This window comes from Neofelis nebulosa, chromosome 5 (genome assembly GCF_028018385.1).
Source record: "Neofelis nebulosa isolate mNeoNeb1 chromosome 5, mNeoNeb1.pri, whole genome shotgun sequence".
In the NCBI taxonomy this organism is placed as follows: Eukaryota; Metazoa; Chordata; class Mammalia; order Carnivora; family Felidae; genus Neofelis; species Neofelis nebulosa.
In genome coordinates this window covers 73,620,587-73,637,931 of record NC_080786.1, presented here as the reverse complement: position 1 = coordinate 73,637,931, position 17,345 = coordinate 73,620,587, and the positions used below count along the sequence as shown (strand labels likewise).

At 35.2% G+C, this 17,345-nt stretch overlaps 2 long non-coding RNA genes across 4 annotated transcripts in view; one reads left to right on the top strand and one right to left on the bottom strand.

Annotated features, from left to right (window-relative positions):
* Positions 1–7,431: 7,431 nt before the first annotated feature.
* LOC131512216 (uncharacterized) overlaps positions 7,432–17,345 on the top strand; it is a 36,419-nt gene continuing 26,505 nt past the window's right edge. The window contains exon 1 of one of the 3 annotated variants that reach the window (XR_009262028.1): positions 7,432–7,716. This is a non-coding gene — a long non-coding RNA (uncharacterized LOC131512216). The remainder of the gene's footprint in view (positions 7,717–17,345) is intronic. The other 2 variants (XR_009262027.1, XR_009262029.1) reach the window with 2 other exon arrangements.
* LOC131512219 (uncharacterized) overlaps positions 15,918–17,345 on the bottom strand; it is a 364,923-nt gene continuing 363,495 nt past the window's right edge. The window contains exon 3 of the long non-coding RNA XR_009262032.1: positions 15,918–16,122. This is a non-coding gene — a long non-coding RNA (uncharacterized LOC131512219). The remainder of the gene's footprint in view (positions 16,123–17,345) is intronic.

Sequence of the window (17,345 nt, the reverse complement as noted above, 5' to 3'; positions counted from 1 at the left end):
TGGCTATAGGAAGAAGAGCAGCTCAAGGAGTAGGGTCTGGCTTTCATTTAAGACGGATGACGGTGACAACAGGGGTAGCTGTTCAAAAAACTGCAGGAGCCACAGAAAACCAATATTTCAAAACAAAAAAGTTTTAGGCTTTTGCAATAAAATAGTCTGCCATTCAGGTCATTAGTTTTTATTCAGCATTCATGGTGGTGCAGATCTCTATATTAGCTCCCCCCTCCCACCCAATTTGGCTCAAATAATTCGTGCAGTTTGAGCTGAAAAGAAACAAACAGTATTTGTAGGATTCCATTCTCCATTTCATAAATCCTCCTGCAGGGCACTGACTGACAGCTTGCTACGTTTCTTATAGCGTATTTCACATCCCTGGGGTGGGCAAAACACTCGCACGAATGTACAATTGGAGAATATCAAATGAAATGTTCACAGAGATTTTTCTGCAGCTGCTACCTAGGAATACTTTCTCCTTGGAAATGTTGCCAGGATTCCCCCAAATTAAACAGAAATAAACATCCTTTTCCTTAGAGTCAGCAGTAAGGACATTTTGCTAGCATTTCCCATAGGATCATGATGTTATATTCTAAAGGTAATTCTCAGATAATTTTGGGAAATATGTTATCAGGTACTACTTCGGAGTAGTCAGTCAAAAGGAGTTGCTCAAAATAAACAAAATATTGTATAGTATATAGAGAATAGTCTTAAGAGGTAGATAGACCTAGATTCTACACTCTGATCTACCACTTTTTGGCTAATTGTATCAAATAAAGACTTAAAATTTTAAGTTTTTAAAAATGCTTATTCATTTTGGAAGAAGAGAGAGAGAAAGTGTGTGGTGGGAGGGGCAGAGAGAGAAGGAGACACAAGATCTGAAGCAGGGTCCAGGCAGGACTCGAACTCATGAGCCATGAGTTCATGAGATCATGACCTGAGCCAAAGTTGGATGCCCCACCGACTAAGCCATCCAGGCGCCCCTGGATACTTAAAATTTTAAAGAATTATTCCAAGGACAGAATAATTTTTGAAAAGTTACCTTCAAGACCTTTAGATTTGTAGACAGAGTCCTTATGTGAGAACAAGCTAGTGGTACCAATTATGTCATATGGTGGTTCTAGGGTTGTGGGATATAAAGGTGAATAAGACATAACCCTCCCTGGAATGAATGAGGTACTTGTATTGGCAATATCAGCTATTTGATTTCCTGAAATATTCTGCTGGGTAATACGGTTATATCTGTATTATTTGGAAAATGACCCATTCATAGGTTCCAAGTATTCCTTAACAGCAACTGCCAGTCAGTGTCAAATCTGGCTTGAACACACTATAATTTCAATTAAGTGGCATACCATTTAAATATGCACATAAATAAATTGCATAGAAAAATTATGGAAGGAGAGCTGAATGATCTAACAATAATGCATGTCAAACTTACAGTAAACACGTATCATGACAAATTTCCCTGACATTCTTCTCTCATGTGAAAATATATACAATAATATTTCTACTAAGGATGCTTTAAACAATAAACTTTGATGTCAGAAGCTTAGTTGTGAGAATGAGAAGGAGAGATAGAGATAATTTTGGAGGAATTTTTGTTTCAGCACACTTTAATGGGACAATGAACTCAACTGTTAAGTGTATGTCCCTGGAGAATTTGGTCTTCAGGGCTACATGACATATTCTGTCCACTTTTAAGAAGCCAAAGGTCAGGGAGCATTTTTGCCCTGGAGCCTGTTTCAGATTCTGTGTCTCCTTCTTTCTCTGCCCCTCCTCTGCTCACACTCTGTCTCTCTCTCTCTCAAAAAAATAAACATGAGAAAAAAAATAAAAATAAATGTATGAAAATTACCTAGACCATGATGAGTATTTATAAATGGTAGTTATTTTAAACTAAGCCCTCATTTGGTGTCTACTATGTTTGGGGTCCTGTGGTAGTTGTTACAGGGAGCAGTAGATTTACAGTGTGGCTGATGGACATCTTGAATAATGAAGAAGGAAGTCTCATATGCTTGTCTTGTGGTGCTAACAGCTGTCACAAATATATAATACCTCTAAACTGGTTTGAGGATAAAGTAATTAATTGCCTCTAAGCATTTACTACTTTAAAAACATTTTTTTAATATTTGTTTAATTTTGAGAGAGACGGAGACAGAATACAAGTGGGTTAGGGACAGAAAGAGAGGGAGACACAGAATCCGAAACAGGCTCCAGGCTCCGAGCTGTCAGCACAGAGCCTGACGCGGGGCTCGAACTTACAAGCTGTGAGATCATGACCTGAGCTGAAGTCGGACACTCAACCGACTGAGCCACCCAGGTGCCCTGTATTTACTACTTTCAATAGTTATCAAATGGCTTATTCTGACACTGAGCCCATATGTTATACATGGGCATGAAAATTATTCTCTTCCAAATCACTTTTCATCTGGTTGATATGTAAAATATATTTTTGACTTTTCCACTAGTAGGTACAGTATAGACATAGATATAGACATCAAGATCCACTTTGCTGACCAGCCAGCCACCCAGCCACCCATCTATCCATATCTGTCTGTCTATCTGTTCAAATTTCACCAGCTTTAAATACAGTGCCATGTGCCCTAACATGTTCTGCAAAATAGACTCTGTGAAAGGAAGTGCCCTTTTAAGGCTGGTAATACATATTTCAAATATTTTTCCATAAACGCTTCTGGAAGATCAAAATAATATGTGAACATCCATATGGAATTATATTTGATTCAATTTTACTAAGCAGTGATAGGCTGATGAACCTGGAAGGGAATTGGTGCAGTCATCCAGAAGGAAGAAGAAAGGAATGTAGTCTTTACTCAGAAAAAAAATCATAGTTATATAGATTTGAGTTTTCTAAAAGGACAGGAAACTGACACGAAGAAATAAATGCCATCTATAAAGCACTGGGGATGCACTTTCAGCACCATTGACTAACATGGCCAAAAATGACAGAGATGCCTTTGTCATATAATAAAATTTTATATAGACATTGCTTACTATTTGATAATGTTGCCTCTGAACTTTCAGGTCAATAATACAAATTATATTAAGATTTCTTTTAAGTATAAAATTCCATCAAAATATCATGAAATTATATCATATAAAAAAGCAACAACAAATAGCACACTAGGGGAAAGAGCAACATTTAAATAAAATACCCTCAATTTTCCCTGAACTCAAGTGATAGCTTCTATTTTATCATATTTTTATAGTTTCCTTGATAGAAAAGTGAGATCAGGAGCAAAACCCTTATTTTAGAATGTGTGGTCACTGGACAGTATTTTTCTCTTCAGATAAGGTTATCTCCTGACTTTTGAAAGATTATTTTGACCATCATTTTGCTGTTCTCCTATAAATCTTACTTTCATCCTGAAATGAGACCAATTCCAGTATGGAGACCTCGGTTACAAATTATCCATGGCCAAAATCATTATCCTGAGAAAACGAAGCTCAAAGTAGTGTTTCTGAATTATGGTATGAAGAAAGTCATTGAAAGGCTTTGTTCTTTACGTTTCTATTATCTTAAATCTTGATTTACCCAACTATTCCATTCATGAACAATACAGTATGATACAAAAGCTAAAGGCACAATGTTATTTTTAATTTTTAGTTGTTACTTCTTTTATTTTTGTAGGAAAGTAGAACCCAGGCAATACAGATAAAACTATGTGTGTTACAGATTAAAAGATAGATCAAAATATACTCTTTGTAGAAGAGAAAAACATACTTTAAAAAGAAAATGTGGACAAATATTTTTTGATAATAATATTTGAATGAGTGAATAAATAAATCTATTAACTACCTATCAAGTGCATTGCACATGTATGGTATGAAAAGCTCAGTGCTAGTTGCTGTGAAGGGAGACAAAGATGCATATATTGTAAAAACCACTGGGAATTAAAATCTAATGAACACTCTTTGAACAAATGAGTAATATTTAGAATCTTCCCATTGCAAAATTACAGAATTTCCATAGCAGCTTTTTCCTTTTAGCTTGCCTAATACCATACACATTTTATTTGCGCATGTACTGTGAAGTAATCATCTTAACCGACAAGTTTTCAAATTCTGTTTCTTTTCTATTCCTATTTGCTAATAATCCTCTTCCTCATTAACTAGTTATATTATATGTTAGTTATCATATATAAAATGATTATATATGACAGCAACTAAAAGGAGGAGAAATTAAGAAGCAGATATGTATGTTTGTATATATACATAATATATTATATATATATATAATATTTGAGCTATTCTATCCTAATGCTTAATTATTATTCCAACACTTCCCTTTCAATTATTGCAGTATGCTTTTAAAAAATAGTCATGTTATCTGACCTCGAATACCTTTCTTTTTCAGATGTTTCTTTGCATTTTGCTTGTTTAGTCTTTCAGTGCACTTTAGGACCCACTCCCTCTCCCACCCATTTGTTTAGGGTATTTATTGTAATAACATTATATTATTTGTTTCCCTGATCACTAATATGCCATAGTTGTACACTTAGTGTTTTAACATATCTTTTAACTATATTTAAAAAATTTTTTTCATGTAAGTCACGTACTTTCCTTGTGAAGGTTTTCATAAAACTACGTGGAGATTTAAAAGTATATATTTTGGGGCACCTGGGTGGCTCAGTCAGTTAAGTAACTGACTTTGGTTCAGGTTATGATCTCACGATTCGTGAGTTCAAGTCCCGTGTAGGGCTCTGTGCCAACAGTTCAGAGCCTGGAATCTACTTTGGATTCTGTGTGTCCCTCTCTCTCTGCCCCTCTCCCACTCATACACTCTCTCCCTTTCTCTCTCAAAAAATAAATAAACAGTACAATTTTTTTAAACAAAGAAAAAATTATATTTGAAATGAATTAACTTTAGTTTTTTTTCTGGCAGTTTATACTTGATCATAACAATTTTCCTTGGGTGTCTATTAAGAACTGGGCACTACAGCAGTGCTGACAAAATATGAGAATGCTCCTGGACTGTAAATATACAAGAGGGAGAACTATGGAATTTGGAGTCACCAGACTTTATTCAGGAGGTCCTTGAAGAATGAGTAGCTTTTAAGGAGGAAGGTAGAAGGGGCTTGGTGTATTGGCATACAAGGAAAGAGGGAAATCTGAAAGCCCACAGGTAGGCCCCTGGTCAGTGCTGCCTTAATTAGAGAAATGGCAGGTGATCCTTGAAGGCTTAAGAGGAACATACATCCCTTCGCTCTATCCCCACCTGAACCACTCTTAGGAAAAGTACTTTAGTTTTATTTTTCCTCAAAGGTATTTAAAATGTTATGATGTAAAGTAAGAAAATTTGGTAAAAGTCCTCTTTTGTCTCTATTAGATTGCAACCAGAAAAAAAGAAGAAAATAATAAATTAGTGACATATTCAGAATCTAAAATGACTCTGAAATAAAAGGTTCACAGATCACATAATGTCTTATATTTAAGCGCCAACCCTTCTTGTTTAAGAACTTGTATGAACTAATTTGGACAATAGAGTAAAATAAACATGCAATTTGTCAGACACTATGGATTTATAAAATCATAGGATTAAGTCTTTAACCTTTATTCATAAAGGATTAGTTGGAATACATTTTAAAAATTAATTTTAAGGAGATATTTTCAGAATCAAATAGTTTACAATGGCCTAGACTAAAGGAATTCACCTAAGGTTCAATCTAGTTTCTATCATTTACCCACGAAAATTGACTTCTAAACAACATATATTATTTCATTCTTGAATTGGTTACAGAAAAGATCTAATATCCACAATTTGTGTATCTTCAATTGCATCATAATATATTCATAATATATTCAAAATAGTGAGCACAAATAATACATCCAGATAGAGTTCTCACTTTGGGAGGTACAGAGAAATTAGTAAATTAATGTAGAGGTTGATCAGTGAAAGATACCCTATTGACCTGAATGACTTTACCTGGTAAGCCGTTTATATATAGTAATTAATTTATAGACTGGGAAAAGCTTATCACTTGTCTACTCTCTCTTCCTCCTAATATGTTGTTCAAAAAGCCTTTTAAAACAGTGTAATAACTTCCAGGCATAGACATGGTTCCATAATAATCCAGATAATCAATTAAAAGGAAATGAATTCAGAATTTTATAGCATGTGAAAAGGCCAAGTTTTATTTAATTGTTATAATATGACAAGGAGAACTAAGAATCAAAGGCATAAAAAAATTTTATATGCAACATTTCTATCCCTTTTTAATTCCTCTTCTAGAATTATCAAGGGACTATTTGATTGGCAGAATGAGAGTATAATCCTAAATTAAAGATTGTAAAAATCTAGTCTGCAGACTCTTGAGGTCCCTGGGACCCTTTCAGGTGGTCAATGAATTCAAAACCATTTTTATGATGATAATAATAATAGGTTACTTGCTTTTTCACTGAGTTGGTATTGTGCACCAAATGTGCGCAAACAACAGTGAGTAAGCTTCTGGTGACTTAAGACAGTGGCACTAAACTGTATTAGTAGTCATTACATTTTTCACTTCCACTCAGTTACACTAATGAAAAAAGGCCAGTTTCACTTAAGAATTTCCTTGATTAGGGGCGCTTGGGAGGCTCAGTCGGTCAAGCATCCGACTTCGGCTCAGGTCATGATCTCGTGGTCCTTGGGTCTGAACGCCTCATAGGGCTCTGTGCTCAGAGAGCACAGCTCAGAGCCTGGAGCCTGCTTGGGATTCTGTGTCTCCCTCTCTGCCCCTCCCCTGCTTGCACTCTGTCTCAAAAATAAACATTAAAAAAAATAATAATAAAAAAAGAGAATTTCCTTGATTAAACAGTTAAAGTTATTAGTTTTAATAAATCTTGTCCCTTGAGTACATGTCTTTTTTTAAAAAATTAACATTTATTTTTGAGAAAGAGAAAGCGCAAGAGAGAGCGGGGGAGGGGCAGAGAGAGGAGATAGAGAATCCAAGGCTGGCTCTGAGCTGATAGCAGAGAGCCCCATGTGGTGATGCTTGAACTCACAAACTGTGAGATCACGACCTGAGGGGAAGTTGGATGCTTAACAGACTGAGCCACGAAGGCTCCCCTGAGTACATGTCTTTTTAAATATTCTGTGAAAGAAAAACAAAATGGGAATATGCATAAAGTACTTCTGTGTACTGAAATAGTACAGTTGTTTCAACAGAAGCACTATAGTAGTCCACCCAATCCAAGGTTTGCTTTCCACAATTTCAGTTACCTATGGTCACTCATGGTCTGAAAGCAGATGATCATCTTTCAGTATGTCAGAAGGTCAATGGTAGCTTAACACTATGTCACAATACCTATGTCATTCACTGCATTTCATCTCATTAGGTAGGCATATTTTCATCTCATATCATCACAATAAGGGTGAGTATAGTGCCATGAGATATTTTGAGAGAGATAAGACATTTACATAAGTTTTGTTAGAGTATATTGTTAAACTTATTCTATTTTATTATTAGTTATTAATTATTAATTATTATTATTAGTTATTTATTAATAGTTATTGTTGCTAATCTCTTAGTATGCTTAACTTATGAATTAAACTTTATCATAGGTATGTATGTACAGAAAATAACCCATGGAGGGAATAGGGTTCAGTATTGTCCCTGATTTCAGGCATGTGCTGGGAATCCCGGAATCTTGGAACATATCCCCTGTGGATAAGGGAGGACTACTGCATTAGGACTGTTTGAGTTGCAAGCCAACTTTATGGTAAGATCAGTGGTGATATTAATCAATATGATTTGATTTTTAAATATTGTATAATGAAATGTGTCAACATTTGGAAGGTTTGAAGTGAACTAATATTTTCCAAAAGACTAACAGTTTTTCAAAAACATGTGTAGGTAAAAGATCTACTCAAAGTGCAAAGAAACCCAATGGATTTTAATATAACAATGCACAAAAAGTCCACCAATATTGTTTCAAATTCCTTATTGAAATTATCATTTAAAAAACCACATTTGTCTAATTTTGAAGTTGTATCAAAGAATAATATGCATCATTATCTGAAAAGGCTATTAAAATACTCCCTTTTCCAACTACACATTTGTGAAAGTCTAGATTTTCTTGATGTACTTCAAAATCACAATAGATTGAGTGCAGAAGCAGATATGAGCATTCAGCTATCTTCTCGTAAGCCATATATTATAGGATTTGAAAAAAATATAAAGTAATGCCATTTTTTTCATGAGGTAACTACAGTTATTTCTAAAAAAATTAATGTTCACATATAGTGGGTTCCTTATTGTTATTTTTTAATTAATTGTTAAATGTTTTAAGTTTCTCTGTTTCAGTTTCTAATATGATAATATTGATAGATACAACTTATATAAACAAGAACTCTTTGGGGTCTTAAGTTATTTTTAAAGCGTAAATGGTTTATAAGGCCAACAAAATTTGAGAAACAAAATTTAAACAAATACTTTAAATATTTAGAATTAGATTTTACTATTACCTAAGAGATGAAAGGTAAAGAAATGGTTATAGCACAATTTTTCTTTTTTTTTTCTTTTTTTTTTTTTTGGATAAAAAGACTGTTCTTCCTTTAAAGCTCACATTCAAATGAGCATAATGAGTTTTGTGTAAATTATTTGGAATTTCAACCCCCACACTTACATACTATATAAACTTGACCAGGCTGCTTACTCTCTCATTGACAACGTTCTCATCTGTAAAATGAGAATAATAATAATAATAACAATAATAATGTCTATCTCAACAGTTGTGAGGTTTAAATGAGATAGTCCAAGTAGTTGAACACAATGCCTGTGACTGAACAAGTACTTGTTGTGTTGTTATATATATATTTTTTTTAATTTAAAAAAAAATTTTTTTTAACGTTTATTTATTTTTGAGACAGGGAGAGACAGAGCATGAACAGGGGAGGGTCAGAGAGGGAGGCACAGAATATGAAGCAGGCTCCAGGCTCTGAGCTGTCAGCACAGAGCCCGACGCGGGGCTAGAACTCACGGACCGCAAGATCATGACCTGAGCCGAAGACGGCCGCCTAACCGACTGAGCCACCCAGGCGCCCCATTGTGTTGTTATATTTTGAGGTTAACTTCCTCCTTGATTTCATAGTAACAAAATGTGAACAATACTTTGCATATCTTTTGAAGTTTTAAAAAAATTTTTAATTTAATTTTACATAAGAGAGAGAAAGAGAGAAAGTGTGTGTGTGAGTGAGGGAGTGGGCAGAGAGAGAGACAGACAGAGAGAAAATCTTAAGCAGGTTCCATGCTCAGTGTGGAGCCCGACATAGGGCAGATCCCAGAATCCTGGGACCATGACCTGAGCTGAAATGCAGAGTTGGGCATGCAACCAACTGATTCACCCAAGCTCCACTCTTTTGAAGTTTTTAGGTATCTAAATAAGCATATTGGACAACATAATCCAAATATTCTATTACTATTGCTTCATCGATTTGTAGAGAAAAATAGTTAAAGGGAAATTTGATTGGCTTTTACTAAGGTTGGCAAATAATCTTTTTTCCTGCCTTTGAGAAAGACTGTTTTCTGAACATCGTCAATGTTTTAGTCTTATGATTTAAAATAATTTTTGTGCGCATCCTTAAAAAATTTTTTTTAATGTTTATTTATATTTTGAGAGAGACAGAGACAGAGACAGAATGTGAGCCGGGGAGGGCAGAGAGAGAGGGAGACACAGAATCCGAAGCAGGCTCTGAGCCCAAGTCAGACGCTTAAGTGACTGAGCCACCCAGGTGTCCCCGTGCTGCATCCTTTTTATTAAATCAGCCCAGCAGAAGGATTAGTATCTTCTGATATATTGGTTTATGCTTTGGTGTAATTGAAGGAAAAGTGTTAAGACATTGAATAACCTGCCTTTTGACACAAGTCAATAAATAAATATTCTAACATAAAGAGAAGGGAATTAGCTCTCTTTGGGAGTAGGCTGTGTTACAGGAGATACTATGCAGTTACTTGCAATCTTCTTACATCCTTCAAAAGAAGAATTTATGAGAATGAGTTAGGTAGAAGTGAAAGTTGAACCATCTAAGGTGCAATTTTTATAATCTTAGGATTATTCGGTATATATGTGAGGTTGAGAAAGTTTATCATATATCTCTGAATAATGACAAATCATAACTGAGAAGTAGACAGAAAGCTAAACTCAAGTCCCTTTCTACATTCAAGACATAGTCTTATAAATGTAAATATTTAGCTTAAATCATTGAATAGCATATGCTTCTTTCCATTTAAAAAAATATTTATTTATTTTTGAGAGAGAGGGACAGTGGGCAGGGGAGGGGCAGAGAGAGAGATTGAGAGAAAATCTCAAGCATGCTCCTCACTGTCAGCACAGAGCCCAAAGTGGAGCTCAATCCACAAACCATGAGATCATGATCTGAGCTGAAGTTGGACGCCTAATCTACTGAGCCGCCCAGGCACCCCTGAATAGCATGTTTACAACAGTATTAGTGAGATATGCTGCCATATTTGCCTCTTCTAAATTTTTATATTTTTACTGAAAAGAAAAAAAAGAAACAAAAATCAAACCTTTTTAGCTCTAAGAAGTTGTAAAAGTAACAAGAGAGTTAGTTACGATTTTTCAGTTCCTTTTTGGCATTAAGAAAATTAGACAGCCTTTCTAGGGGTGCTTGTGTGGCTCAGTAGGTTGAACGTCTTACTTTGGCTCAGGTCAAGGTCACACTTACAGTTTGTGTGTTCAAGCCCTGCATCAGGCTTGTCTTGTCTGTGCTGACAGCTCAGAGCCTGGAGCCTGCTTCAGATTCTGTGTCTCCCTCTCTCTCTGTCCCTTGCCCCACTCACACTCTGTCTCTCTCTGTCTCTCGAAAATAAATAAACATTAAAAAAAGAAAAGCAAATCAGACAGCTTTTCTAAATGCCTTTAAAAAAGAAAAAAACCAACACAGTCATTGATTCACTTCCCTAACAAGCTTTCAGTTTACTGGAAAGATACAGAACAAACATGATGAGCTCAGAAGATTTTAAAATCCTAAGCCTATTTTCTAATTGTACAAGCTATATGTCTTTTATCATTTAAAATGAATGACAAAAAAGCCTATATAAAATAAGGCATAGAAAGGGAAGCTTTTTGTGTTTTGCGTACCAATATCTACCAAATCTAGGAAGACACTGTCAGAAAAATAAGGGAAAATGGATCCAGAATTTCCCACATTTGAAGTGTAATGTACATACCTTGTAAGAAGAAAAAGCTAAAAGAAATGACTTTAATTGTGTAATTTGTATCATAAGGCTTACAATTCTCTTAGTGTCTCATACCACAGACCCTGTTACACCTTAGCAGAAGAGTCCAAACGGTGATATTTACATGTTTTGAGCTAAGAGATCACCAATTTTATACACTGCAAGCAAGCATGGACTTTCAAAAGTCCATGATGCATATAACTTACATAAGCCAATAATTTAAGACTTTTGTCTCTTCAAAATGTTGCTTAACAGTCAAGCTAATTGTGCATGTTGAAATTGATGATGGGCAAGTGCACGTCATAATTTTAAAATAGCTTTGTGACTTAACTGATCATTTTTGTTTCTTTTTGTGAAATTTTTAGTCTGAAAATTTCTTTCTGTGAAAATTTCAGTCTGACTGAAAACCCAGCACTAGTGCTTATTCTAACCTGCCAGCCCACAGATTTTGGCGTTATGATGAAATATGTTATAAGACCTTGCTTCTGGCTTTATATTTAGCTTACTTTATTTCATTGGCTTAAGTGACTACATTAGTTGTTAACAATGAAACTTAACTCATATCGGGTGAGGGTGAGCTGGGGACTACATCTGGGACCTGTTACAACCTGATGCTGCATGGGTTTATTTCAACAAGGAAAGGAGACACATTTAAACTCCAGCTCTGATTCAGAAATGATTCTGAATTCAGTTATTCTGTAGCATTGGGACCTTGTCCATGTATCAGTTATTACAAATCTTCCTCCCACATCTTGTCTTCCCAATTGGAAATAAACAAACTTTGTTTTTATCAGTCTCTAAGTATTTAAATTTGCATATGGCACCCAAAAAGCATTTTGCTTTGCATTTGCAAACTTCGGCTTCATTAAAAAAAAATTTTTTTTTCAAATCATGTGTCTTGTGAAGAATTACATGGAGAACATTTTGTTGTTAATAGTCATTTAAATTATTTACTGGCTTTTTTTCATTTCCCTGGAAAACACTGAGAACGTTCTCACAATGTGTCTGGCTTCTCTTGGAAAATCATGTTGGAATGTGAATCCAAAGCATCAGAATTTGTGAAAGCAGAGTGTTTTCCCAAAAGTGTCAAGCAGCCAAATGGTACCAGTTTCAAGAATGATGCCAGAGTCTTTTTCAGAAAGACGGTTTTTGTTTAAATCCCTGCTTTTTGTCTAGTATCTGTAGTTGGTCTATTTGTCCCAAAGACAAAGGTCCAGAAGCACCTGAAACTTCTTTTACTTCCTTTGGAAAGTCACCTGACATTTTGCTGTAATATTTTAATTTTATTATATTATTTATTTATCTTATTAAATCTCTTGTTGATCAGACATAATTGAGGGAAGATTCATATTTTATAAAATAGTACATATATTTTAGACGAATAATATCTTTTTACTCAATATCTTTTATATTGATGTATAAACACAAATGTAAGATATCAAAGACTAGGTTTAGGTTGATTATTATTTATCATTTTTCATTCATTCATATATATATTTATTAAGCATATACAAGGTAGTTGCTAGATTTTATGAAGGAGCATAAAGATGAATCAGACATAAATCTAATCTCATTCCCCTCTATTAAAAAAGGTAATATTAAATAGATAGCTAAATAAGAGAGGGAGGAAGGAGGAAGGGTGGATGTGTGAAGGAGAGAGAGAATAGCAGTGATAAAAACCAATGTGGCAAAATGTTAACAATTGGTGAATTCTGGACAATGAGTATAAAGGAGTTCTTTGCACAATTCTTATAACTTTTCTGTATGTTAGATATTATTTTAAAAGAGAAATTTATTAAGTGTCTGTTCTGGAAAAAAAAGTAGATGAAATATCTAAGGGACTGAGGTTTGGGATGTCTAGAGTCCTCCTCAATGATGGGAATTGCATCTCAAATCTTTTTTACCTCCCTACTGTTTCTAAAATCATTCTTTCAACTTGGGAGACGCTCAATAAATGTATAAACAGTGAGTACTTACTTTTTTATTTGAAATCTTAATTTTCAGGCCAAATTTCTTCAGATCAAGCCATTAAACTATTGTAAATGCACATACAATACACAAGAGAAAACATGCTAGAGACAACTTTGAGGCTGGAGCTTAATCTTTCTCATCTTTATACATCCAGCGGAGACCCTGTGTGTAGTAAGTGCTCAATTCCTATTTGTTGGCTGTATGAATGAATAAACACAGACTGAAACACTTTTGCGCCAAAGATCTTCAAATTGATTTCTCTTATTTTGCTTCTCACACCAAGGCTACGCTGACCTTCGTGAGGTTGAGTTAGCCCAGAGTGTTCAATCTGACACATAGGATTCTTTACGACAGCCTTTCTAATTAGAACTGCAATGTGCAAACAATATTTAGGAAAAGGTGTACAAGGATTTGTCAACAGGAGAGTAGATTTAAAATCTGGAGAATATTAATGGTCAGCTAATATATTTGGCATGTGGTTAAATAAAATGTTTTATTGTGTCTCTTTAAAATCAAAAGCCCTATATTATGTGTATGCTTTTCAAATGACATTTGAATAAAAATGTAAAAGGCATCTAAAGAGATGAAGGGCACTTCTGGAGTTAGAGCTCTCAGGTTTGATAATAACATTTTGAGTAATCTAAATGCATACCTATTATCACTTAAGTGAGCACTGATGCTGCCAATGGATCTTATACAAATATTCAGATTTTTGTTTTCCTCGTCATTCTGAAGGTTATCTCCCTGGTCGCTCTGAAAATCAGGTGACAACCATTTCCCATGATGCTTTAAGGGCTGTCAAACTGTCCATCAAGCTGTCACCTGACCAATCGTTCCCATGGTTCTTTTAGACTTCCAGTATGATAAATTGAAAGGCACTATTATCTGTCTGTTGTGAAGAGGAACTGTTTGGGCTTTGATAAGATATCACTACTCCCAGGTGAGAGGCGGCTGACAGCACATCAAGGCAAAACAACACGTAGAAACACCGAACAGGGGAGCACAGGTTTACAAACATCTGTTGTCATTTATTACTTTTCTTTGGGCTTAAGTTTCTGACTCATCCTTAGATAATTCAAGAACAGATATTTTGCTTTCTAGCTTGCAAGCAACAATTGCTGCTCTTTTCATCTTGGGAGAAAAATCTAGAAATTGAAAACACAACCGCCTACCTTTTTCATGCATGGCACACAAGTGTTCTGCCTCGTAACTGACAAGTTCTGTGATGTCATCATTTGCCTTTTTAGAAACATATTTGAGAATAAGTATATTTAACTATGATAAATAGTTGGGTGTGGGGGGCCAAATAATAAAATTAATTACCTATGTCTTAGAGGTTATTATCAACTTACCAATAGACAAACAATATGAACTAGTTTAAGTGTTTGCACATATTGGTTAATTTATATTTTAGTATTGATGATGAGGTTAGTAAGTCCAACATTTCATGAGAAATAAAGTTTGTGATTTATTATGACAAGCCTTACTTTTTAATTGTTCTGAATTGTGCTAACATAAACCTCAAAACTTGAATTTATACACAAGAGACATGAATAGAGGAAAAGACATTGCCCTCAATGGATCAATGGTGTAGTCAGGATTGGGATAAAGAAAACTGTTTGTAAAGGTTGCGGGGGGAGGTTGTGAGGTAAAGCCTTTCTGAGGAAATCTTTCTGAGAAGTGGGAATAATTTATTAGAGCTAAAGAAACAGTTTTACATTTAGGATTTAATCTTTGGACTTAAATATCCAAGTAAGTGTCAACAGAAACTTATTAAAAGGTATTAAAAGCTGGATACTTGAGGGGCGCCTGGGTGGCGCAGTCGGTTAAGCGTCCGACTTCAGCCAGGTCACGATCTCGCGGTCCGTGAGTTCGAGCCCCGCGTCAGGCTCTGGGCTGATGGCTCGGACCCTGGAGCCTGTTTCCGATTCTGTGTCTCCCTCTCTCTCTCTGCCCCTCCCCCGTTCATGCTCTGTCTCTCTCTGTCCCAAAAAAAATAAATAAAAAAACGTTGAAAAAAAAAAATTTAAAAAAAAAAAAAAAAAAAAAATAAAAGCTGGATACTTGAATCCTTACTACATGTAAATGTAATTTTATTCTTTTGAAGTTACTCTCTTTTTCGTGATTTGTCTTTTTTCTTTTCCTTCCCTTTGACTTTAATGATACATGATGACAGGTTTCTTATGTGCCCTGTGCCCTTACATACTATCATTATATGAGTACCTGAACATACCCTTTGGAGACCACTCAGGGAAAAACAATCTGTTGTTATTTATTGTGGAATAAAAGTACTGTAGTTGGTTGCTAACATCACCACCTTGTGTACAAATATTTTTTTGCACGCAGTTTCCTAATGTCATTAAGCAGTATTGTAATTTCATTACATAGTAATGTAGCACTTCGATTAGAGACAACATTTAAACTATTTTGTAATTCAAAATCTGAAAAAATAAACTATGGTTTATTTTTAGTCCTTTGTAACTATTTAACCACCTTACACTCTTCTTCACTCATGCAAGAAGCAAAAATTTCCCCAGAGTCCTCAAGGACAGAATTTGTCAAAATGCTCTCTAAAACAATGGTCAAGGAATTCAGAGTAAAAAGGAAAAGAAAGAATTAAATTTCCTGAATATTCATAATAATACCAACAGTATGTGCATTCAGTGCCTACAGTCTCTATTGGTGAAACTCCAATTTCAACTTTTTTCCCTAAGCATTCTTAGCTCACCCAGTAGGCTAATATTGGTATCACTTTGGTCTCTATCCAAAGACGAGGGGAACCTCTTCATGAGGTTCTGAATATCAAAATTCTTTTTCTAGTGGCTTCTGGTGTGTGAGAATCCCATAGCAAGTTTTACAATTTTCAACAGTCCTTGGAGATCAATGAAGTAAGCTGATTGGACTCCATTACTTTTCCAAAAGGACATACCTTTTGGTCTAATGAAGGAGGTAGTGGCTGGAGAGGAAAAGACCAGAATATTCAATAAATTCTGTGTAGGTCTCAAAGGAGACAAACAAACAATGCTCCTTGTTAGTCTCTCTCTCTCACAACAAGAATTCTGATAGATTTCTAGAAAAAACTATTTCAATTTGGATTTTAGTGTTACTTCTTTCATAATTTCTCATTCCCTCTTTCGGTATCTTTAAGTGATCTTATAATGTATTACCTCACACAGTAGCTAAATAACAGTTGTTATAAATGGTTGAAAGTAGAATCCAGCGCTTCTTTCACTTCTAGAGTTTTCCTACATAGTTTGATTATATGGTAAAAACTTTAAAATGTTCCTAAAGATCCTAGGCAAAATATAACAATCTAAATTTGGTGTGTGTGTGTGTGTGTGTGTGTGTCTGCCTGTCTGTGAGAAACTTGGGTATTTTTAAATGGAAGTTCAGGGGCGCCTGGGTGGCTCGTTCGGTTAAGCGTCCGATCTCGCGATCCGTGAGTTCAGGGTCAGGTCATGATCTCGCATTCAGGGTCAGGTCATGATCTCGCATTCCGTGAGTTCGAGCCCCGCGTCGGGCTCTGGGCTGATGGCTCAGAGCCTGGAGCCTGCTTCCGATTCTGTGTCACCCTCTCTCTCTGACCCTCCCCCGTTCATGCTCTGTCTCTCTCTGTTTCAAAAATAAATAAACTTAAAAAAAAAATTTAAATGGAAGTTCACTTGACAAGCCTAAGAAATCCTGCTACATTAACTAATGGTTTAATTTTCTTCTAATTTTGACTTTAACCGGATTGTCTAACAAGAGACTAAGAAAATCTTGGAAACATAGGTAGCTTTGCTACCTATGAATACAGATGAATTCGGGGGTATTTTTACAATGATAATTTTTCTTGTAAATTTAGCAGCAAAGTCACAAAGTAAGGCTAGATTTCAGTACCTCTTACTTGAATTCTAAAACTTCTTGTCAAATCTTTTAGCTCAGGTTTCTGACTAATATTACACGGGAGGGTTATGAAGAGGAGATGGATTGTCTCAAGATTATTTTTCATGATGTTTTCTAAATTGTAATCATATTAACGTTATATTCATTGATAATCTCATTTACAAAGTTCAAAAATGATTTCTTTTGTGTCAACAACTATACTATGAGGTAGGTAGGGAAGGCACCCAGTTTCACAGATGAAACTCTTCTTCACTGAGTTGTGAATCTCTCTTCACAGAGAGATTGAAGAGTAGA